The sequence below is a fragment of the Colletes gigas genome, unplaced genomic scaffold (genome assembly GCF_013123115.1).
Source record: "Colletes gigas isolate AHSC1104 unplaced genomic scaffold, ASM1312311v1 Colletes_gigas_Sc00009, whole genome shotgun sequence".
NCBI lineage: Eukaryota > Metazoa > Arthropoda > Insecta > Hymenoptera > Colletidae > Colletes > Colletes gigas.
The window spans coordinates 9,221,610-9,246,841 of record NW_025106638.1 but is presented as its reverse complement, the minus strand read 5'-3'; the positions used below and the strand labels follow the sequence as shown (position 1 = coordinate 9,246,841).

The window sequence follows — 25,232 nt, the reverse complement described above, 5'->3', positions numbered from 1 at the left end:
TATATATATATATATATGTATCCAACAATCTAACAGAAATAAAAAGAAATTATTTGTGTTTCGAAGAGAACAAGTTAGAACTGTCGAAATCTACGAGACTTTTAATTACAATTGAATAAAAATAAAACGTGCAAAAATCTGAAAAAGGGTTCTGAATATGTCGAAATATTCCCCGAAATATTGATTAATTATTGCATATGTGAGTTGGTAATGTTATTTTTACGTACGTTTTTATTATTTACTGCTATATAACTATTTTGAGAAACTTTTATTGTTAAGATTATGTTTGATGTTTGTATCGATTAGATTACTCGAGCACATCATTGATTACACTATGTATGTATTTGTGGGGTTATTTTTATTGAGTGGTATGCCTGGTGAGTGAGTGGGGTATGAATGAGAATGGGTGTTGGCAGCGCTGGTGCGCGAGAGTGACGGCGCAGAAGTCCCTTGTATGGAGGAGAGCGTGATGCACACGTGGGGAGAATTGTGTTAAAATATATATACGTTATATTATTAAATAAAAAGGGGCTCATTTATTAGACAACCTAATTCCTCCCACAGTATACTAACGAGTAGACACTCATGCATTCGTTCAATTTTGAAACTTGTCTTCTCCGAATCTGATGTGAAATTATAGTGAACCAATTAATTTGTACATTATTAACACTTTACCGACCGGTAGCGGTTGATTAATCGGCTATCGGTCGGTAAGCGTTGGTCGGTAAAGAAGTTGATTAATACGCTATCGGTCGGTAAGTGTTGGCCGGTAAAAAAGTCGATTAATAGGCTATCGGTCGGTAATGCGTTAAGAATCATTATAAAGCTTCTCCGTCGCTAATTGTTGATCGTATAATGCTGCAAACATAGTATATCTTTCTACGTGAATTTAAGGACTAATTCAATTCTTGAATAATAAATTTTAATGCTTATTCCGCAAAATATTACGAGTAGCCATATTAGGTACTTTATAACCTATTGTTTTCAAAATATTCACTAAGGGGATACACCAAGATGAAACTTTAAAACAATCGAATTTCTTTTTATTTGCTGAATCAATAGTTCATAATTATGAAAATAATGTCTCGTTGGTCTGGCTGAAAAATTTTAATGGGAGATTCTAGAGGCCAAAATAAGACGAAAATCAAGAATACCAATTTGTTCGTGGAGACTTCGTTAAAAAGTTATTAACGTTTAAAGTTCCGTCAGTAATGAATTTTTTTCTCGAAAGTGCGTTGGATTTCTGGGATACGTGTATTCACCAAAAATGATTGTAATTGACTGCTGTAACTAAATATAATTTTTTAAGTATGATTTGAAATTTTTAAATTTCGTCTAAAAATTTCAGTACCTACTCGAATTTTTTTCTCGAAAGTGGGTAAGATTTTGAGGGTATGTCTATTCACCAAAAATTATTATAATTGACCCTCGCACCCTAAAATAATTTTTCCAGAAGGATTTGAAATTTTTTAATTTTGTCGAAAAAATTGTCGTTCTTCCTAAATTTTTTCTCGAAAGTGGGGAAGGATTTCGAGGGTATGTCTATTCACCGAAAATGATTCTAATTGACCGTCGCAACCGAAAATAATTTTTCCAGAACGATTTGAAACTTTTTTCCCCGCCGAAAAATTACAGCACGTATCTTTATCTTAAAAATTCATTTTTCATTTTTAATAAATATGTTTGACGCTGTATGGAAAAGTTACTTAGTACATTTTGTAGGGATCCATGAGCTCTACTTCCATACTAAATTTCATCGAGATACGTTCACTATTGTAGCAGTTACGGACGTTTGAAGATTAGGCCATTTTAATTGAGGTTTTTTTTCACTTCACGGTGTTAAGGAACAACTTTTCGAATATTGTTGGAGTTTCTATATATTCTTGGCCAAAATACACGTTGTTTTGCCGTTTGAAACATTAAAATCCTCCAATCCGTTCGGAAGTTATAACATTTTAAAGATTCACATGTTTCAGGGAAGCATTTCTGGCTTCATATTAGATATTCAGGAATTTTTTTCTCGAAAGTGCGTAGGAATTCGAGGTATGTCTATTTACCAAAAAATGCTTGTAATTGACTCCTGTAAATAAATATAATTTTTTTAGTATGATTTGAAATTTTTAAATTTCGTCTAAAAATTTCAATAGCTACTCGAATTTTTTTCTCGAAAATGCGTAAAATTTCGAGGGTATGTCTATTTACCAAAAATGATTGTAATTGACCCCCTCAAACGAAAATAATTTTTCCATAATGATTTGAAATTTTTGAATTTAATTTTTTAATAACTTTTTAACGAAGCCTCAGTCAAGAAATTGATATTCTTGATTTATTTTTATATCTTTGCTAGAACGTATATTTCTTTACATGGTAACGTGCAATATAACTAAAAAATTAAACTTATCATTCCCCAGTAATGAAAACTATAGAATTCAACAAGATCTTTTAGTAAATCGAAATATTTTTCACTCGGGGAATCACTTTTATATCCATCTTGTAATAACACTCTTTTATTTTCATGAGCAACGAAAGGTAAGTGCTCACAGCTCGTTGCATTCAAATAAAGTATTATTTCAAAGACTATTTTAAAGAGTTTTTCCAACAAATAATGTGAGCAATTGGGTGTGTTCACACGACGATGCACGGACATTTTAACACATTACCGACCGATAGCCTATTAATCGACTGTTTTACCGACCAACGCTTACCGGCTGAAAGCCAATCAATCAACTGTTTTACCGGCCAACACTTACCGACCGATAGCCGATTTATCAACCGCTACCGGTCGGTAAAGTGTTAATAAAGTGATAACAAACTAACAAACTAACAAACTAACAAACTAACAAAACTAACAAACTAACAAACTAACAAACTAACAAACTAACAAACTAACAACTAAGAAACTAACAAACTAACAAACTACCAACTAAGAAACTAGGAAGCTAAGAAACTAAGAAACTAAGAAATAATGTACAAATTAATTGGATCACTATAATTTCACATCAGATTAGGAGAAAAAAAAATTTCAAATCGTTCTGGAAAAATTATTTTCGGTTGCGACGGTCAATTAGAATCATTTTTGGTGAATAGACATACCCTCGAAATCTTACCCACTTTCGAGAAAAAAATTTAGGAGGATCGACAATTTTTTCGACAAAATTAAATAATTTCAAATCGTTCTGGAAAAATTATTTTAGGGTGCGAGGGTCAATTACAATGATTTTTGGTGAATAGACATACCCTCGAAATCTTACGCACTTTTGAGAAAAAAATTCGAGTAGGTACTGAAATTTATAGATGAAATTTAAAAATTTCAAATCATACTAAAAAAATTATATTTAGTTACAGCAGTCAATTACAAGCATTTTTGGTAAATACACGTATCCCAGAAATCCAACGCACTTTCGAGAAAAAAATTCATTACTGACGGAACTTTAAACGTTAATAACTTTTTAACGAAGCCTCCATGAACAAATTGGTATTCTTGATTTTCGTCTTATTTTGGCCTCTAGAATCTCCCATTAAAATTTTTCAGCCATACCAACGAGACATTATTTTCATAATTATGAACTATTGATTCAGCAAATAAAAAGAAATTCGATTGTTTTAAAGTTTCATCTTGGTGTATCCCCTTAGTGAATATTTTGAAAACAATAGGTTAAAAAGTACCTAATATGGCTACTCGTAATATTTTGCGGAATAAGCATTAAAATTTATTATTCAAGAATTAAATTAGTCCTTAAATTCACGTAGAAAGACATACTATGTTTGCAGCATTATACGATCAACAATTAGCGAAGGAGAAGCTTTATAATGATTCTCAACGCATTACCGACCGATAGCCTATTAATCGACTTTTTTACCGACCAACACTTACCGACCGATAGCGTATTAATCAACTTCTTTACCGACCAACGCTTACCGACCGATAGCCGATTAATCAACCGCTACCGGTCGGTAAAGTGTTAATAATGTACAAATTAATTGGATCACTATAATTTCACATCAGATTAGGAGAAGACAATTTTCAAAATTGAACGAATGCATGAGTGTCTACTAGTTAGTATACTGTGGGAGGAATTAGGTTGTCTAATAAATGAGCCCCTTTTTATTTAATAATATAACGTATATATATTTTAACACAATTCTCCCCACGTGTGCATCACGCTCTACTCCATACAAGGGACTTCTGCGCCATCACTCTCGCGCACCAGCGCTGCCAACACCCATTCTCATTCATACCCCACTCACTCACCAGGCATACCACTCAATAAAAATAACCCCACATATACATACATAGTGTAATCAATGATGTGCTCGAGTAATCTAATCGATACAAACATCAAACATAATCTTAACAATAAAAGTTTCTCAAAATTGTTATATAGCAGTAAATAATAAAAACGTACGTAAAAATAACATCACCAACTCACATATGCAATAATTAATCAATATTTCGGGGAATATTTCGACATATTCAGAACCCTTTTTCAGATTTTTGCACGTTTTATTTTTATTCAATTGTAATTAAAAGTCTCGTAGATTTCGACAGTTCTAACCTGTTCTCTTCGAAACACAAATAATTTCTTTTTATTTCTGTTAGATTGTTGGATACATATATATATATATAACGGGTTTAATAATAATGAACAATACAGAAGTGATACAACGCACGACGACCACGCAACAATCTCGGTGGAAAGCGACGCAACACGCATGCGCGCGTTCTCACTCGCGCATACTCCTCTGCGCATACTCACAGGCGCACGCTACCCGGGATGTGTGACAAACTTCCATCAATTTCGAGACCAATTGAACGAAAAAATAAAAATTATCTTTCGATTGACGGTGATCTAACTTTTTCTAAGCCATATTAGACACCTTCAGCCTACAAATTTCAGTGGATATCGATTCGAGAGAGTTGACGTTTTAGCAAAATGTCGCTATGTTCTTTGATATACCTGATCCAGAAGAATCCTTTCCTCGTACGCACGAGATCATAAGATCTCCCTTAACAACTGTTTTATTCAACCGTATGTGTTACGTGTCGCATCTCCGACGAGCTGTTCTGTATTTATGGCGTATATTATATCGAGCTTTTAATAAATATTCCCTTAACTGCGTTTAATAACCAACAAATAAAATACTTATTCACTAATTAAGAGATTTCAATTAAAATACTATTTATTTTGTATACAATTTATATTAAACAAAAATGCAATTGCGATTCTACTACTCGCGAGGAATTGAAATTTTCCCTTTTTTCGCTACAATAGGTGGAACACGATAGGATAAATCGAGAATCGTTTAGTGAATAATGTACGCCCACCTGATAAGCGTCAAATAAAAGACAAATAGCGTGCTTATCTACAGACTTTTGGTACATAGGAAACACGAGCTCCAGTGATAATCAGAAACCACGATTAAGCGTATCTCTGTGCCAGCAGTGTTTACAAAGGTTCCTTCCTACGACCAGAGTTGGGAAACTTTTACCAGAAATAACGATAAAAATTTTAGATTCATTCATTTTATTCGTAAATTAGAATTCTTTAAACCGATATTTAAGCAATCGAAGAAGTATGATAAATTCATAAATGAATCTAAAATTTGTATCCGTTATTCGCGAGTAAAATTTTCGTGAGTCTGCTTACGACACTTCCTTTCAATTTATACATTTTTTATAATGAAGAGTACTGCGTGTCGTTAATTATAAATTAATAATATGTTAGAAAATCAAAGTAATCGAGCGGCTGAGACGGGTCACATGCGTTTTGTCAATACGCTAACTCCAAAAGTCAAAAATCAGATTACAATCATATAAAAAAAAAAGTAAAGCCATTAGACAGAGAAGCGGAAGAACTACTATTATAATTAAATAAAAAATAAAGGAATATATTGTATATTATTTATAATATAATAAATTGTTATTGTTGAATAATTTTTCTTTAATCTACAGAAATGTCTATTTACCAAAAATAATTGCAATTGACCCCTGTAACTAAATATAATTTTGTTAGCATGATTTGAAATATTTTAATTTCATCTAAAAATTTCAGCACTTACTCGAATTTTTTTCTCGAAAGTAGGTAGGATTTCGAGGATATATCCGTTCACCAAAAATGATTTTAAGTTCTAAATACTAAATTCGAAATTCGAAATCCTAAATACTAAATCGTAAGTTCTAAGTTTTAATTGTCAAATTAATGCGAACTTTAGATGTAATTTTATAAATTGAACAATTTTTAATGAGGATCTTTTAATGGGGAATGGAAATTATTATTAAGTTAAACACAACTCTCCATTTTCTCCATTCTACTATTTTGTTATATTTCTATATTTTTTATTACTAGTTGCAAATCAGAATTAAAAAATAATCAATAAAAAAGAATTGTGTAAAATTAATACAAAATAATACATTAATCAGAATTCTAAATAATTCATTAATTATTCTTCCAACGATAATAAATATTTGTATTTTATGAAATTTTGTGTTGAAAGACTAGTAGTGCCCAATTACAAAACCAATAAAGAAATATTATAAATAAAAAAAAGGGAAAAAAGTGGCAACGCTACGCACTGTTCCCAAGCGGTCACCCATCCAAGTACTAAATGCGCCCAATGCTGCTTAACTTCGGTGATCGGACGAGAACCGGTGTTTTCCAGCGTGGTATGAGCGTTGTCGAAAAAATTATTTCATATAAATAGTTTTCATTTTGAACAGAGGAATACAACTTTTCTGTAGTATTCATTTGTTGTTCCTTAAGTGTTTTCAAGATTTTAAAAGTTTCAAAATTATGAAAATCACCTTTATTTTTCAGAATGAAAACATTTATTTTTATTTAGAAATTCTTACACTTCGAGGAAAAAGAAAATACTTTTCTATGGGACATTTTTCTATAATAATAAAGAGAAGAGTATCCCGTATACAATGTATTAACACTATGTTGATATAATATTCAATATACCAACATCAAATGTACCTTTGTTTTATAACATCTATCTCCTATCAAAGTTTCATAAACTGTAAACTGTAAACTGAAGAATTCAACTTTTCTATAGTATTTACTTGTTGTTTAATCTTTAACAGTGAAGATGCAATGAATGACAATATTAATCGTATAAATTAGTTCTCTGTGCAAACCAATACTATTGTAACCAGAACTTCGATTAATAACATGTTAACAAATTGCAACACTATTGTCGTTAACTAATAGAATTTCATCTGAATATAATGAATACATAGAAACGATTAATTTAAAAAACATAATATTATATCACCATTGATCGTAACACCTAAGATTCTAGTCGAAAAATTAGCTATAAAAGCGAATATGAATTAATAGTATATTCGACTCTTAAAAATGAATCAATTCTTTATGAACTTATGAGCGTCCGATTGATACTTTTTGATAACCTTAATTCGCGTTGAATTTTCCATTAATTTTTAAATTTTCCATTTTGTTCAATTGCATAATGCATCTAAAATGTAAATTCTAATTTCTAAATACTAAATTCGAAATTCGAAATCCTAAATACAAAATCCAAAGTTCTAACTGTTAAATTGTTGCGAAATTTAGATGTAATTTTATAAATTCAACTATCAATCCTTTAATGGGGAAAGGAAATTATTATTAAGTTATACATAAGTTTCAATTTTCATGTTTTCTAGTATTTATTTTCTACTACTTTGTTACATTTCTATATTTTATATTACCACTTGCAAATTTAAATCACTATGAAAAATTAAAAAATAATCTGTGAAAAGTAATTATGTAAAATTAATAAAAAATAATACATTAACCAAAATTATAAATAATTGATTATTATTCCTACATCAATAAATATTGATATTTTATGAAATTTTGTGTTAAATGGCTAGTAGTACCCAATTACAATAACAATAAAGAAGTATTATAAATAAAATGCACCCAACGAGAACCGGTGTTTTCCAGCGTGGAATGAGCGTTGTCGAAAAAAGTGTTTTATAGTATAAACTAGCATGCCCCGTCACGGCTTCCCCCGACCTTGTGCAAAATCAATTTATGACCAGACAATCGTCCTGACATATATATCCGCGATAATGCAATTCTCTCGCGAGAAAGCGCTCGAGAAGCTTCGCCACCTGGCGGTAACATCGCAGTACTGCTACGGGCGAGGTATCGCGCGGGCCGAATACGCGCATGCGCGCGCAAGTAGACTGTCGTATACAGGGGTCCGCGTGGTTGCCAAACAGTCGTACACATGAAATCTTTGCATATAAATTACATGTTAATAACGCGCTTCTGAGACATGGTACATAGCCTATGTCCGTCTTAGAGTATGCAGGAATAACCTGTCAAAATTTGAGGAAGATCGGTTCCATAGGTCTTGAGTTTTGCGCGAACATAAAAATCGGCTCTCTCTTTATCATTTTATATAGGGAAAACACACCATCATAAAAGTGCGCGTATAACGCATATTCGTAGAAATTTTTCGATGTTTTTTTTTTATAAACCATCAGTGAAAGTAGACCTTTCCAACGCATGTACTCGTTTGAAAATCGGTTGAGTGGTTCTCGAGTTATAAAATCACGAACATAGGACAACTTATTTTTATATATATAGAATAGGTTTCAGTTTCAGCGGAGGAATACAACTTTTCTATAGTATTTATATATTATATAGTACATCTAAATTGTAAATTTTAAGTTATAAACATTAAATTCGAAATTCGAAATCTGCAATACTGAATACTAAGTTTTGACTGTAAAATTATTGTGAATTTTAGATGTAATTTTGTATATTGAACAATGAATCTTTTAACGAGGAAAGGAAATTATTATCAAGTTAAACACAAGTTTCCATTTTCATTCTACTATTTTGTTATGTTTCTATATTTTTTATTACTGGTTGTAAATTGAAATTAAAAAATGATCTATATAAAAGAGTTATCTGAACGTAATAAAAAATATTACGTCAATCAAAATTATAAATAATTCATTAATTATTCTTCCTACATGAATAAATATTGATATTTTACACTTGCGAAAAGTACCAACGACGATATATCGTTGCGTATGCGATGGTGCCTTATTCTTTGCATTTGGTGAAAGCTCTGTGTGAAAATGAAGGGGGTTTGCTTGTCCCACCGCAGCGCCATCTTAGTATGCGCCATGTAGTCGTGCTTAGGCGTATGCTTATTTGAGTTTGTATTTTTTATGCTTATTATATATCTGTATTATGTGTGATAACTAAATATATATTGAGTTATGTGTGCAAGTGGAATTATTCAAAACCCCAACACAAAAAAATTTATAAAACGTTATAAAGGGTCTAATTTTATTGCAAAAGCATTTAAAAAATTATTTTTGGGTTTAACCCTTTGCCCCAGAAGCCTTTTTCGCTCGGGCGAACCAGCAACTCGACACTACTTTGTGGCGGAACCGTATGTATTCTGGAGTCGTCATATTATACAAGGTGTTTGGGTACCCCTGGAAAAAATTTTAATGGGAGATTCTAGAGGCCAAAATAAGACAAAAATCAGGAATACTAATTTGTTGATGGAGGCTTCGTTAAAAAGTTATTAACGTTTAAAGTTCCGGCCGTCGATTTTTCTTAAAAATTCGTTTTTAATTTCTAGTAATTTCATTTGACGCCGTATAGAAAAATTGTCTAATACTTTTTTGTAGGTACCCGTGACCTCTACTTCAGAAAAATGTTTCATTGAAATATGTGCACTATTGTAGGAGTTATGGCTGTTTGAAAATTGGACTATTTTCATGGTGAACAACTTTTTCAATATTGTTAGAATTTCTACATATTCTTCACTAAAATACGCATTATTTGCCTTTCAAACATTAAAATTCTTCGATCCGTTCAAAAGTTATGACATTTTAAAGAGTCACATGAAATTTCGGGGGTGCATTTCCGGCTTCACATTAGATTTTCGGTTAGGAATTTTTTTCTTGAAAACGCGTAGAATTTCGCGGGTATGTGTAATGACCAAAAATGCTTGTAATCGATCTCTGCAACCGAAAATAATTTTTCCAAAAAAACTTGAAATTTTTCTTTTCCGTCGAAAAATTTCAGCACCCTCTCGAATTTTTTTCTCGAAAATGCGCAGGATTTCGAGGGTATGTCTATTCGCCAAAAATTATTGTAATTGACTCCCGCAGCCGAAAATAATTTTTTCAGAACGATTTGAAATTCTTTTAATTTTGTCAATAAATTTCACACATTCTCCAATTTTTTTCTCGAAAGGGGGTAGAATTTTGGGGGTATGCCTATTCACCAAATATCATTGTAATTGACCCCGGCGACCGAAACTAATTTTTTTCAGTACGATTTGAAATTTTTTTTTTTTCGTTGAAAAATTTAGGGACTCCCCTCTGTCGATTTTTCTTAAAAATTCGCTTTGAATTTTTAGTAATTTCATTTGACGCCGTATAGAAAAATTGTCTAATACTTTTTTGTAGGTACCCGTGACCTCTACTTCAGAAAAATGTTTCATTGAAATATGTGCACTATTGTAGGAGTTATGGCTGTTTGAAAATTGGACTATTTTCATGGTGAACAACTTTTTCAATATTGATAGAATTTCTACATATTCTTCACTAAAATACGCATTATTTGCCTTTCAAACATTAAAATCCTTCAATCCGTTCGAAAATCAAGAATACTAATTTGTTGATGACAGCTTCGTTAAAAAGTTATTAACGTTTAAAGTTCCGTCAGTAATGAATTTTTTTCTAGAAAGTGGGTAGGATTTCTGGGGTAAGTCTATTCACCAAAAATTATTGTAATTGACCCCGGCAACTGAAAATAATTTTTCCAAATCGATTTGAAATTTTTTAATTTTCTCGAAAAATTTCACACCTTCTCGAATTTTTTTTCTCGTAAGTGGGTAGGATTTGGAGGGTATGTCTAATGACCAAAAATGATTGTAATTAACCCCGGCAACTGAAAATAATTTTTCCAAATCGATTTGAAATGTTTTAAGTTTCTCGAAAAATTTCACACCTTCTTGAATTTTCTTCTCGAAAGTGGGTAGGATTTCGAGGGTATGTCTAATGACTAAAAATGATTGTAATTAACTCCCGCAATCGAAAATAATTTTTCCAGAACGATTCGAAATCTTTTTTTTTAACGAATTTAAGTACCCTGTCGATTTTCTTAAAAATTTGTTTTTCATTTTTGAACAATTTGTCTGACGCTCTACAGAAAAGTTGCCTAATACTTTTTTGTAGGTACCCATGGGCTCTGATTTAGAAAAAAATTTCAATGAGATACCTTTACTATTGTAGAAGTTATGGCCGTTTGAAAATTGTACCAGTTTAAGGGGGTTTTTCTCACTTTATGGTGTCAAGGAACAACTTTTTCAATATTGTTAGAATTTCTACATATTCTCCACTAAAATGTGCGTTCTTTGCATTTTGAAAAATGAAAATCCTCCAATCCGTTCAGGAGTTATGACATTTTAAGTATTCGCATGAAATTTCGGGGACGCATTTCTGGCCTTACATTGGATTTTTTTTTTTTCTCGAAAGTGTGTACGATCTCGGGGTATGTCTATTTACCAAAAATAATTGTAATTGACCCCTGTAACTAAATATAATTTTGTTAGCATGATTTGAAATTTTTTAATTTCGTCAAAAAATTTGACACCTTCTTGAATTTTTTTCTCGAGAGTGGGTAGGATTTGGAGAATATATCTAATGACTAAAAATGATTGTAATTGACCCCTGTAGCTAAATATAATTTTTTCAGAATGATTTGAAATTTTTTAATAACTTTTTAAGGGAACCTCAGTCAAGAAATTGATATTCTTGATTTTCGTCTTATTTTGGCCTCCAGAATATACAATATACAATACCTATATACAATCTATAGAAGGTAAAAATTCATGTACGTTAGTGGTTTCAGATCGTCAACTTTCAAACTCGTGGAAGTGAAACGCGTTCGAGGGTTCCAGGCCTGCGATTCGCCAACGGTTACTATCACGGAAGAATCCGTGGATCGGAATTGATAGATCCGCGACATATAATTTCCGCGTCGACGATACGTGAACGAAGGTTATCAGAAGCAGAGGCGAGCATTTCCGCAAAGTACAATTCCCTATCTTTAATGAAGATTAATTAATGTGGGCATTTAATGTACAACTGTAAACACACCAGTCACGTAACGGGTAAAATACCTGTTACACAATTGCCAAGCGACATGCACATTTTACTTGACGTAATATCAAGAGTGGGGAATACAATTTATTATTGCGATTCAATTATCTTTCCAAGAAAACGAGTCAAACGATATACTATTATCCATTTCGTGTATCTGAGAAATAAATAGTCGGAATTTTATTTATCGAAGTAAACGTAAAGCAAATTTTTAATTTTTAATAATAGAACTAAATGTGTAACGTGATTTTTTATTTGAATTTTTGTCATGGTTTATCACCATTGGCCTAAATGATAAAATTATATCGAGTCTGGTAACTTTAACGCGTTGACACTAGTCACATATGTATATCTAGAAGTGTATTTAATATTTTCTCAAATTCTAGTATGAAAAGTAAAAATACTGATATTATGAATGTATTGTTGTGTATTTGTTTATGTCATTTATTTCATTTATTTCTCGTTTTGTTTGAATTATTAACATGGCTGCAGTTATACCAGTAGTCCACAATATTTATTTTAATTTTTTGAATTATTGTGTGTTTGTTTATTTCATTTATTTCTCCACGATATTTCAATTAATATATCTCATAAATTAAATAGGTTTTTTGGTACAACTAGCTTATACTTTCGTATAGAAAATGACGATCTGAATTGATTAATTTCCCCCAAAAAATATATGACTCCATTTAAAAAAACAAACTTGACATTCAAATCATGTAAAAATACTAATTATGTATAATACATTGAATAACGACCGTCTCAAGTTTTATCTGAAGCCTTTTTCAATACAACCAGCAATTTCGAAAATATTTCTACTTCGACTCCTAGGTGAATTATATTAAGAATAATACAAAATTAAAAAAAAAACTGACAACATTATTGCAGAGTATTAACAACTTCAAGTTCGTTTCTAAAACTTCAAATCGAAAATATTGAGATTAAAACAGAAAATTAATTTAATTCTTTTTTCCTCAAAAATGACAAGCTTTGTATTTGCATGTACCAAGTCGAAAATGTTAAAAATGTTAGTGGTGCTATAGTTATGCTCCGCAGTGTATATAATAAATCTTGAATTTATTTAGCAATAAATCTTCATCGATAAAAACCAAGATGGCGCCTTTAATTGCTTATATAATTGCATGATAATGATATATCGTTGATAAATAATATCATTCTCTGAACGGATTTGAGGATTTTAATGTTTCAAACAGCAAACAACGTGTATTTTGGTAAAGAATATGTAGAAATTCTAACAATATTGAAAAAGTTGTTCCTTGACCCCGGAAAATGAGAAAAATCCCATAAAAATGGTCGAATATTCAAACAACCATAACTCCTATAATAGTGAATATATTTCATTGAAATTTTGGGAGGAAGTAGAGTTTATGGATACCTACAAAAAAGTATTAGACAACTTTTCTGTAAAAGTACTGATTTGATCAACAGATTCGTTGTTGAATCGTCGATTGTTTATTGTTGTATAAATTTATTGCTTTCTTGTGTTATGCATCCTTTCCTTGATAATTATGATTTTTGCACCATTTTAATCATTCTAAGACATACACTCGCCGCGGAAAGTATGTTGACAAGTTTCGAATGCGTATTTTTTCGCTGCTAAATAAAAAACACAAGTTGCGGGAGGTAAACAATTAACAAATATCGATTAATAGTATGTAACAAAATATACATTGTACGATAAATCAGATATGACTTTTATTATCTACGAAACAATATGACATTTGTATCAGCCATCCGCGGAAAGTATGTTGACAATAAGTAATTTTGTAAAAAAATAAAATTTGAAACAACTGAAAGTATGGACTTAATATGAAGTTTGATATCCTCGATTATTTATGACTTCCTCGAGTCTTCTTGGCATACTTTCTATTAATTTATCAATTGTAAAATACTCTTGTTGGTTATTAGTGACCACAATTGGGTTACCCAGTGGAACTGGTCATATTTAGAGCAACTGGTATACTTTAATGTCTTTTAATAAGTTTAAAACCTTTTTGCACGAGTCTATTTCTCGTAGGATCGTTAGTGAATTTTGTAGCTTATGTTGAATCCTCTTCATATTGTATTTAGGGCAAATTTCCAAGATGTGTTCAATAGTATTTTGCACGTTACAGGCGTCGCAGGAATTTGGTTCGGTTTTTGTGATAAGATATGAGTGTGTCCAGCTTGAGTGTCCTATTCTTAATCGGGTTGTTTTCACTTGATCTTTTCTATTCAGTGGTAGCGCCGGATCGAAGCCATATATATTGTTTCGAACTTCGTGTAGCTTAGTTGATCTGCTATTTCTCCATTCTTCGTTCCACACTTCCGTCAGCGCCTTGGTGCAATACTTTTGGTGGTCTTGATGAGTTGCCTGCTCATATTTCATTATAGCTGTACCGGAGCTAGCTGTAAAGCAGTTTTGCTGCTGTATCGGCCTTTTCATTGCCTTCGATACCAATATGGGTGGGGATCCAGGAATATAAAACTTCTCTTTTGTCTCGCTTAAGGGTTTCATTCGATTCAATAATGTATTGAATTACTGAGTTATTTGTTTCCAAATTTTGTAGAGCGAGTAGGGTGCTTTTAGAATCAGTTCGAACAATGGATTTGTTGTGTGTTGTTTCTTCTATGTACTTCGGGGCTTGTAGAACGGCTAATGCTTCAGTAGTGAATACTGTGAACGTTTCCGGAAGCCTGAATAGCAGCTCATGTTCGGGAGTGCATACCGCACATCCAGTCCCCTGTCCTGATTTTCAGGCATCAGTGAAAATTTGCATATGGTGTGGGTATTCGTTAGATAATTCGGTATATAGACTTTTGAGAACGTTTGAGTTGGTGTTTTTTTCCTGCTTCCAGAATTTTTTCCGAGTACGCAAGGAGGATCTATCGTCCATGGTGGAATTTGATACTGCATTCTCGATATAATTTTTGGTGTATCCATATTTAGTTCTTGCCAGTATGTTTTCACTCTATTATTTAACGGTTTCGGTAGTTTGGGCTTTTCCTTAAATTCATTGAAATGGTGTTGGTTAATTGTTCGTAGATAGGGTTCGAAGGCGTTGATAATCTGGTTGCTGCATACCATAAGCTCACTGTCAGTTGTTTTCTTCGAGTTTCTAGTGGTGTAAAACCAGCTTCGCATAGAATTGCATTATGTATAGGTGCTAATGATTTTAGAACTCGTGGTTTTGCAGAATCGTAGACGTAAGACCCATAATCAAGTTTGGATAGAATTAAGGCTTCATATGAATTTATTAGAATTTGAAATTCAGCTCCCCAGTTTTTCGAAGCGATGACCTTCGATATATTTGATCTATTGACACATTCTTCTTCGAGCTTTTTAAGGAACGGAGTCCAAGTGTATTTGTTATCTAAAATTAGGCCGAGAATTTTTGGCGTGCTTGTTATCAAGAGTTGGTGCTGACCTAAGTGTAGCTGTAGTTGGTGGTTTTGTGTTGTTCTTTCTTTTGAAAACATTGTTACGGTGGTTTTCTTTTTGGAGAATTTGAATCCAGTTTGTAGGGCGTATTTTTGGAGTCTATCTAAATTGTCTGGAAGGATTTGCTGACTGGTGCTTAGACTTTTCCCGGTTATAAAGAAGGTACAGTCGTGAGCGAATATGGTGTGCTTAACTGGTTTAGAGAAGACTTCAGCGATATCGTTTATCGCAATCAAGAATAAAAATACGCTTAGTACAGATCCCTGCGGCACCCCATTTAAGATTTCAACTTTCTTGGATAAATTCCCGTTGACACGGACATGTATAGATCTGCTTTTAAGGAAATTGTATAGAAATTTTATCATGCTTCCACTTATGTTCTACTTTATAAGTTGTTGCATTATTCGATGTCTCCAAAGCATGTCGCAAGCCTTCTCAATGTCCAAACATATCGCTATTAGATGTTGTTTTTTAAGGAAGGCTTTGCAAATGTTTATATCTAACATCGCAAGGTTGTCAATCGTCGAACGATACTGTCCAAACCCATTTTGATTTTTTCCTAGTAGGTTATTGGTTTCCAGATACCATCGCAGTCTTTTGCAGATTACCTTCTCTAGCAATTTGCATAGGTCTGTTGCTGTCGATTTGAAGCTTGTTTTTTCCAGGTTTCCAAGTTTTATTGTTCAATGTTAATTTATGTGCAAAAGGGTTGAAAGTGTTTTGTTGAAGAAAGAAGGGGTTACTAGGCACAGCGAGACAACAGGAAGTGAGAAACGAGTGATTGTGAAAGACGGACGTGATTTTAATTTGTGTTGTCAATTAATGTGATTTTTATTTGTGTTGCTGATTATTAATTTGTGTGTTCCAAATTCGTTTACTATAATTATATGATTTGTACATTTATTCCTCAAATAAATCCTCTTCGTTAAATCCTACATTAATTCAATCTGAATTCAATCTGAATGTTATTTTATTTTAATTAACTAGATAATTTTGCTAACGTGACGGTGCGAATTAGGCAAGAAACGATTTTACGTTTACGATTGCAACGTATCAGAACGCTGCATCAGAAGCGTAATTAACACTAGATTGCCCAAGGAAGTAATTTTGAATGCTTTTTAATTTCAATTTGAAAAACAATTCGGTATATAGTGACACAATTTCTTAGAATTTTGTGCCTTTTTTACAACATATAAATGCGTTTATTAATAATCGTAGTTACCTCCCTCCTCCTTCATTTCCGGTATATACAGAGTGGTCCACGCAATTGTTACAAGTCATAACTCCGTTATTATTGCATTTATGAAAAAATGCCAAAGGAGAAAGATAAATGGTTCGAAGAGCACTACGTCTGTAGGCCTTTAAATTTTTTTTAGACGCAGCAGTGCATGTGCAATTAACAATTGCATTATTTCTTTAAATAGAAATGCATATTTTTTTTTACACAGATCGATTCTTCTGTTCATTCTACGTATAAAATGATTAGGGTACCATGGCGAAAAAATTATTAGATTTCGAGATATTTTCAAAAAATGTCTTTATTGAAGAAGATGCTCGAATATGTTATACCTATATTGCCCAAAAGCAGTCATTTTGACTGCTTGGAAAATTTTAAATAATCAAATGACTCTTATTATCGAATCGAGTAAATTTCTTATATGACCAGTTCGGCTCTCTATTGAAATAACAGTTTTCATTTTTTTTTCGATTATCGACACACGATAACATACAAGTACATGATAAATTGTCGATTTGGGCGTACACTTGATAAGTTGCAGTTTCTCAATAAGCTAAAGTAGTACTTGTTATTCGAATCTTTATGCAGTGATACTTGTTCCAACAAGTTGTTCATTTTATTTCTTTCGCGCCCTAAATTCATAATATTAAAATCTAACGTTAAAAATTAATTTTAAACAAATTTCTTTACACATTAGTGATTCTTTCACAATGCGGTCATTTTGACTGCTTTTGGGTAATGTAGGTATATACTAAGTTTCAGTCTTTCTAGTGTTAATAACATTCTTGAATATTATTATCCTCTTACTTTTCCATCCATCAGAAAAAAAAACAACACAACACAACACAACACAACACAACACAACACAACACACAACACAACACAGCACAACACAACACAACACACAACACAACACAGCACAACACAGCACAACACAGCACAACACAGCACAACACAGCACAACACAGCACAACACAGCACAACACAGCACAACACAGCACAACACAGCACAACACAGCACAACACAGCACAACACAGCACAACACAGCACAACACAGCACAACACATCACAACACAGCACAACACAGCACAACACATCACAACACATCACCCAACACAGCACAACACAGCACAACACAGCACAACACAGCACAACACAGCACAACACAGCACAACACACACAACAACACACAACACACAACACACAACACACAACACACAACACACAACACACAACACACAACACACAACACACAACACACAACACACAACACACAACACAACACAACACAACACAACACAACACAGCACAACAGCGAGTGAATGCGATTTCCGTGTTTGTAACGGGCGACGCGTTAATTCTAGATACCGGTACTGCTCGTTGTTCCTTCGAAAGTGCTTTTTCATGTGTGTTCCTTTTGGCAAAGGCCTCTGTACGCGGAGAAAAAACACGGTCCCGCATTAATTACTCGCTCTTTCCATATACCGTGCACGTAATCAGCTGGTTCCTTCGACCATGCTCTTGACCGCCAACCACCATTCTGCCCGCATTTTTGGTGCGCAACCTTTATTACTTCTAGCCCGAAAAAGCCTACGAAATGGGGCTTACGTGTTTATGTTCAGTTATATTTATTCGTTCATACCATACTATGGAAAAATTACAACTGACGAGTAGAAATTAAGAAGCATTTGTTATGCAAACGTACTGCATGAGGGTCACGAAAGTGTTCGAACGCGTTGAATTTATTGAAGTAAACATTGTTTTGTTACAAAATATGTAAACATTTGTAAGTTTATTCCATCTCTAGGCGTCGTATGGTAAATTCTATGTCGTTGGTTGTCGATTATCGTGTGTTCAGTGACAATGAATTCAAAGAGAACAGAAACATATGAAACACTAATATTAAAAGACGAAACAGGATGAAATTCATTATACGAAATGTTCGAAAATTAATAGAACAAACGCGTGCTGTAGTTTCAAGTATAGCATTCTTAAAATTAAAAACAGAATGCTCTTGTTAACTATTCTTCCGATATCGCGTATCTTCTTTTTGATTAAAAAGAAGTCAGTACCGAGACATCGTGTGAGTTTATCAGAAATATTATAGTTCCAATTAATAAACAGCTGTATGCTTTGTTTAGAAACTATTCTACGACAAAAACTAATACACTATGTAGAATGGTATTCGCAAGATATCGAAAATAATAAATTCCATGCAATAGCTACATGGTAGATCCTCGATTTAAAACATCAAGTTTCTTTAATAACAAAACATACCTTGTTCACTAATTGTTCGCTAATTATACTTTCGATGACACTAGAAATATAATGCAAATACAAAAGTAATTAATTTTAGGCATCTTTTGATATAAACGTCACAATTGTGAAGAAAAATACAAATTGTTCGGTTACGGAAAAAATTGAAAACTATTTTTCAATATACTGTTTCATTCTAGTTTAAAAATGTTACAAAGTACACTCAACCCTCGTATAACACGGTGTATTCTAAAAACACGATTTCAATACACATAATAGAGTCTCCACGTAGCACAACATTTACATTAGTAAATACATGGTGTATGTTTTAGCTTAACTAGAATGTTCAATATATATTCATTTTAATGTACGAATTCTTAAAATTATTACAAATATTTGAAATAAATTTATTTTCTTTTTTTATGCATGTTTACATTATGGATCAACATCGTCCTTTTTTTATAACTTTATATCTTGAATTAACTGTGTTATAGAAGGATTGATTCTTCATAAAAATTAATTTGGTTAATGATAGAAGGTTTCTCTGTTATGAAAAATTGCAAGAAATTATTGATAACATTATAGATAAAAGAAATTACAGATCGAAAGAAACCATTTTAAACCAAATACTTTTGTTAAACAATTGTATCAAATAATAAATATTAATGATAATAATTTTAGATAAAAATTAATATATTTTAAATACTTTTCTTGAAAGTAATACGTTGCAGTATATTTCAATCGCTTTTATTCGATTTATTGATATTTATCGATAGTCACACCTCTATTTCCACTATATTTGTAACTTTACGTTGGCATTTCTACTTCCTTTAGTCTTAAATTCTCTGTTTTAAACGAAAAACAATGCTCGTGTTATGTAAATCGCGACTCATCTTGCTATTCACATAATCAATGATAATGAAAGGTGTATAATACTGATTATACAGGCAATATATGTATATTAATATTCAACATATCTTCGTAAAGTATTGTGAGAATCAATATATTCGCCATATTCGTTATCGCCGATCTCACAGCGCAAAAATCGACACGTAAGATTGTTGGAAAAATAAATTACTCGAATTAATTGCATTATTCAAATTAAAAGACTTATACAACCAAATAACTCAGACAGCTCAATCAGTGGCTACCTGAGCTCTGGCGACGATTACACCATTATAATATCATAAAATCAAACTATACACACATCGTGAATAAAATCTTATCATATTAATTTCTACTAAAATATTTATTTATTATATTTTTCAATATCATTTTTATTATTAAAGTTTTATTTTGGAATACACGAAGCGTTTGCAGACGCCAAGAGGAGAAATTCTAACAATATTGAAAAAGCTGTTCCTTGAAACCGTAAAGTGAGAAAAACCTAAAACTGGTCCAATTTTGGAACGGCCATAACTCCTTTGATAGTGAAGGTATCTCAATGAAATTTTTTTCTGAAGCAGAGCCCATGGATACCTACAAAAAAGTATTAGACAACTTTTCTGTAAAGCGTCAAACAAATTTTTAAGAAAAATCGATAGGGTGCTTAAATTCGGCGAAAAGAAAGATTTCAAATCGTTCTGGAAAAATTATTTTCCATTGCGGGAGTTAATTACAATCATTTTTAGTCATTAGACATACCCTCGAAATCCTACCCACTTTCGAGAAAAAAATTCAAGAATGTGTGATATTTTTCGACAAAATTAAAAAATTTCAAATCATGCTAACAAAATTATATTTAGTTACAGGGGTTAATTACAATCATTTTTAGTCATTAGACATACTCTCCAAATCCTACCCATTTTCGAGAAAAAAATTCGAGTAGGCACTGAAATTTTTCGACGAAATTGAAAAATTTCAAATCATGCTAACAAAATTATATTTAGTTACAGGGGTCAATTACAATTATTTTTGGTAAATAGACATACCCCGTGATCGTACACACTTTCTAGAAAAAAAAAAAATCTAATGTAAGGCCAGAAATGCGTCCCCGAAATTTCATGCGAATCTTTAAAATGTCATAACTCCTAAACGGATTGGAGGATTTTAATTTTTCAAAATGCAAACAACGCATATTTTAGTGGAGAATATGTAGAAATTCTAACAATATTGAAAAAGTTGTTTCTTGACACCATAAAATGAGAAAAACCCCCTAAAACTGGTCCAATTTTCAAACGGTCATAACTCCTACAATAGTAAAGGTATTTCATTGAAATTTTGTTCTAAAACAGAGCCCATGGGTACCTACAAAAAAGTATTAGACAACTTTTCCGTAGAACGTCAAACAAATTGATTAAAAATGAAAAACTAATTTTTAAGAAAAATCGATAGGGTGTCGATTCGGCGAAAAAAAAGATTTCAATTCGTTCTGGAAAAATTATTTTCGATTGCGTGAGTTAATTTCAATCATTTTTAGTTATTAGACATACCCTCGAAATCCTACCCACTTTCGAGAAAAAAATTCAAGAAGGTGTGAAATTTTTCGAGAAAATTAAAAAATTTCAAGTCGTTTTGGAAAAATTATTTTCAGTTGCCGGGGTCAATTACTATAATTTTTTATGTTTATACTATAAAACACTTTTTTCGACAACGCTCATTCCATGCTGGAAAGTTAAGCAGCGTTGGGTGCATTTTATTTATAATACTTCTTTATTGTTTTTGTAATTGGGTACTACTAGCCATTTAACACAAAATTTCATAAAATATCAATATTTATTGATGTAGGAAGAATAATCAATTATTTATAATTTTGGTTAATGTATTATTTTTTATTAATTTTACATAATTACTTTTCACAGATTATTTTTCAATTTTTCATAGTGATTTAAATTTGCAAGTGGTAATATAAAATATAGAAATGTAACAAAGTAGTAGAAAATAAATACTAGAAAACATGAAAATTGAAACTTATGTATAACTTAATAATAATTTTCTTTCCCCATTAAAGGATTGATAGTTGAATTTATAAAATCACATCTAAAATTCGCAATAATTTGACAGTTAGAACTCAGGATTTTGTATTTAGGATTTCGAATTTCGAATTTAGTATTTAGAAATTAGAATTTACAATTTAGATGCATTATGCAATTGAACAAAATGGAAAATTTAAAAATTAATGGAAAATTCAACGCGAATTAAGGTTATCAAAAAGTATCAATCGGACGCTCATAAGTTCATAAAGAATTGATTCATTTTTAAGAGTCGAATATACTATTAATTCATATTCGCTTTTATAGCTAATTTTTCGACTAGAATCTTAGGTGTTACGATCAATGGTGATATAATATTATGTTTTTTAAATTAATCGTTTCTATGTATTCATTATATTCAGATGAAATTCTATTAGTTAACGACAATAGTGTTGCAATTTGTTAACATGTTATTAATCGAAGTTCTGGTTACAATAGTATTGGTTTGCACAGAGAACTAATTTATACGATTAATATTGTCATTCATTGCATCTTCACTGTTAAAGATTAAACAACAAGTAAATACTATAGAAAAGTTGAATTCTTCAGTTTACAGTTTACAGTTTATGAAACTTTGATAGGAGATAGATGTTATAAAACAAAGGTACATTTGATGTTGGTATATTGAATATTATATCAACATAGTGTTAATACATTGTATACGGGATACTCTTCTCTTTATTATTATAGAAAAAATGTCCCATAGAAAAGTATTTTCTTTTTCCTCGTAGTGTAAGAATTTCTAAATAAAAATAAATGTTTTCATTCTGAAAAATAAAGGTGATTTTCATAATTTTGAAACTTTTAAAATCTTGAAAACACTTAAGGAACAACAAATGAATACTACAGAAAAGTTGTATTCCTCTGTTCGAAATGAAAACTATTTATATGAAACAATTTTTTCGACAACGTTCATACCACGCTGGAAAACACCGGTTCTCGTCCGATCACCGAAGTTAAGCAGCATTGGGCGCATTCAGTACTTGGATGGGGGTGACCGCTTGGGAACAGTGCGTAGCGTTGGCACTTTTTTTTTCTTTTTTTTATTTATAATATTTCTTTATTGGTTTTGTAATTGGGTACTACTAGTCTTTTAATATCCTACCCACTTTCTAGAAAAACATTCACTACGGGGAGAACTTTAAACGTTAATAACTTCTTAACGAAGCCTGCATCAACAAATTGGTATTCTTGATTTTCGTTTTATTTTGGCCTCTAAAATCTTCCATTAAAATTTTTCCCAGAGGATTTTACCGAGGAAGCTTAGGCGGCTGATAGGTCTGTAGTTGTTTGGGTTAGTGCGAACTTTTCATGGTTTGGGGAAAGGTATGATTTTTGTGATTTTCTCTGCTTTGGGGACATAGGCCAGGTTATAGGTTTCTCTGAGGATGTAGTATAGTTGTAAAATCATTCTATTAGGTAGGTTTTTCAGTTGAATTGCGATGATTTTGTCGTATTTGTTGAGTTTGAGGACTAGTTGCGGGGTGATGTACTCCGGGTTGAGTGGGGTTTAAATTGACTTTCTTAGCTTTCTGTACAAATACAAAATGGAATTTTACTGGAATATTTTACAGGGAGCTTATAAAATTAAAAATTTTGAGTATTTGAAAGAATCAGATTGAACTACAGTGGACATCTCCGAATACAAATACGTTGCTTCATTTGATTGCTCAAGGCGATGGTCGCTACAAGAATGTTCTTTTCTTCTCGCCTGAGGAGGATGCCTTCGCCAGGGTGACTGTTTGTTTACGACAGCCCTGCTCTTAACCCTTTACACTCCTATGTCGAGTATGACGATTAATCAGTTTTTATCTCAGGAGCCCCTTTGTCGAGTCCCACTCGACATTTTTTCATGTCCAAATAAATAGATGTCGCGCACACGTTATCGACCCTCTTACCGGCCTGGTTTATTATTACTATTACTATTAAGCAGGAGAAAACTTACCTAACTTGCATCAACCTGTACAGAGTTTCAAAACTGTATAACCGTCACCCTCTAAATATTTACAACGAGTGAAAGGCGCGAAATAAATGAGGACTTTGACAGTAGTGATAGCGATGACTATATGCAACAAGTAGATCTTTAGTCCAATATAGTCGAGGAAGAGGATAATAGAAATGATCTTGCTAGTGGTATCGCGGAAGTCAATGTAAGTCAAGATTCCGATGCAGACTCGGAAACATATTTCCATCGTAGGCGTAAACGAGCGAGGAAACCTTCCAGCAGTAGCGAGGATAGCAATTCCAGCAATAATCAAACTGGAAACGTAATACCGGACACACAGTAACACATAATGATAGTTACATTTGTGATTACAATTTTTCTATCGGACAAAGAAATGTTGGACCAAGAATCCCGTGGTCATGTACTACGCCCATTGAATATTTCAAGCTCTTCTTTACCGAACAATTGATTAGAAAAATTGTTGACCAGACAAATGCACACGCAGAAAAAATAATTTCGGAAAGAGTGATGAGACCATTTTCACTTTGGAACGACCGGAAAGATATATCACTGAAGCTGAAATGAACAAGTTTCTGGGAGTGATAGTAAACATGGGACTTGTAACATTACCAGATATGCAGTCATATTGGTCTCGAGCGTTCGATACAAGAATTCCATTTTTTGCTAAAATGTTCAAAAGAAAAAGGTATTTACAAATTTGTTGGCCTCTTCATCTGGAAACAATATCAACATCAGATCGAAGCATAAAGACAAGAAGAAGGAAAATAAGTAACTATTTGAGTTACCTAAATTAAAAATTTATGGAATATTTTGGTCCTGGTGAAAACATTTGTGTCGATGAATCAACAGTAGCTTTTTAAGGGGAAAATTTCCTTTATTACTTCTAACAAAATTATATTTAGTTACAGGGGCCAATTACAATCATTTTTGGTCAATATATATAACCACGAAATCCTACGCACTTTCGAGAAAAAAATTCCTAATCGAAAATGTAATTATGGCCAGAAATGTTGTCCGAAAATTTCATGCGGATCTTTAAAATGTCATAACTTGTGAACGGATTGAAGGATTTTAATTTTCAAAAATGCAAACGACGCGTATTTTAATCAAGAATACGTAGAAATCGCAAAAATATGCAAAAAGTTGATCCTTGACCCCGCAAAATGAGAAAAACCCCATAAAATGGTCCAATCTTCAAACAGCCATAACT

The 25,232-nt window shown here is 32.2% G+C and overlaps 1 protein-coding gene, 1 non-coding gene and 1 pseudogene across 3 annotated transcripts in view; 1 reads left to right on the top strand and 2 right to left on the bottom strand.

Annotated features, from left to right (window-relative positions):
• Positions 1–25,232, bottom strand: part of LOC122397247 (PTB domain-containing engulfment adapter protein 1-like) — a 204,420-nt gene that overhangs the window by 156,334 nt on the left and 22,854 nt on the right. The gene's annotated exons all lie outside the window — the stretch shown is intronic.
• LOC122397585 lies at positions 6,559–6,678 on the bottom strand. Its single transcript, XR_006259134.1, has one exon. It is a non-coding gene; the product is annotated as a 5S ribosomal RNA (ribosomal RNA).
• Positions 22,961–23,082, top strand: LOC122397587 (annotated as a pseudogene).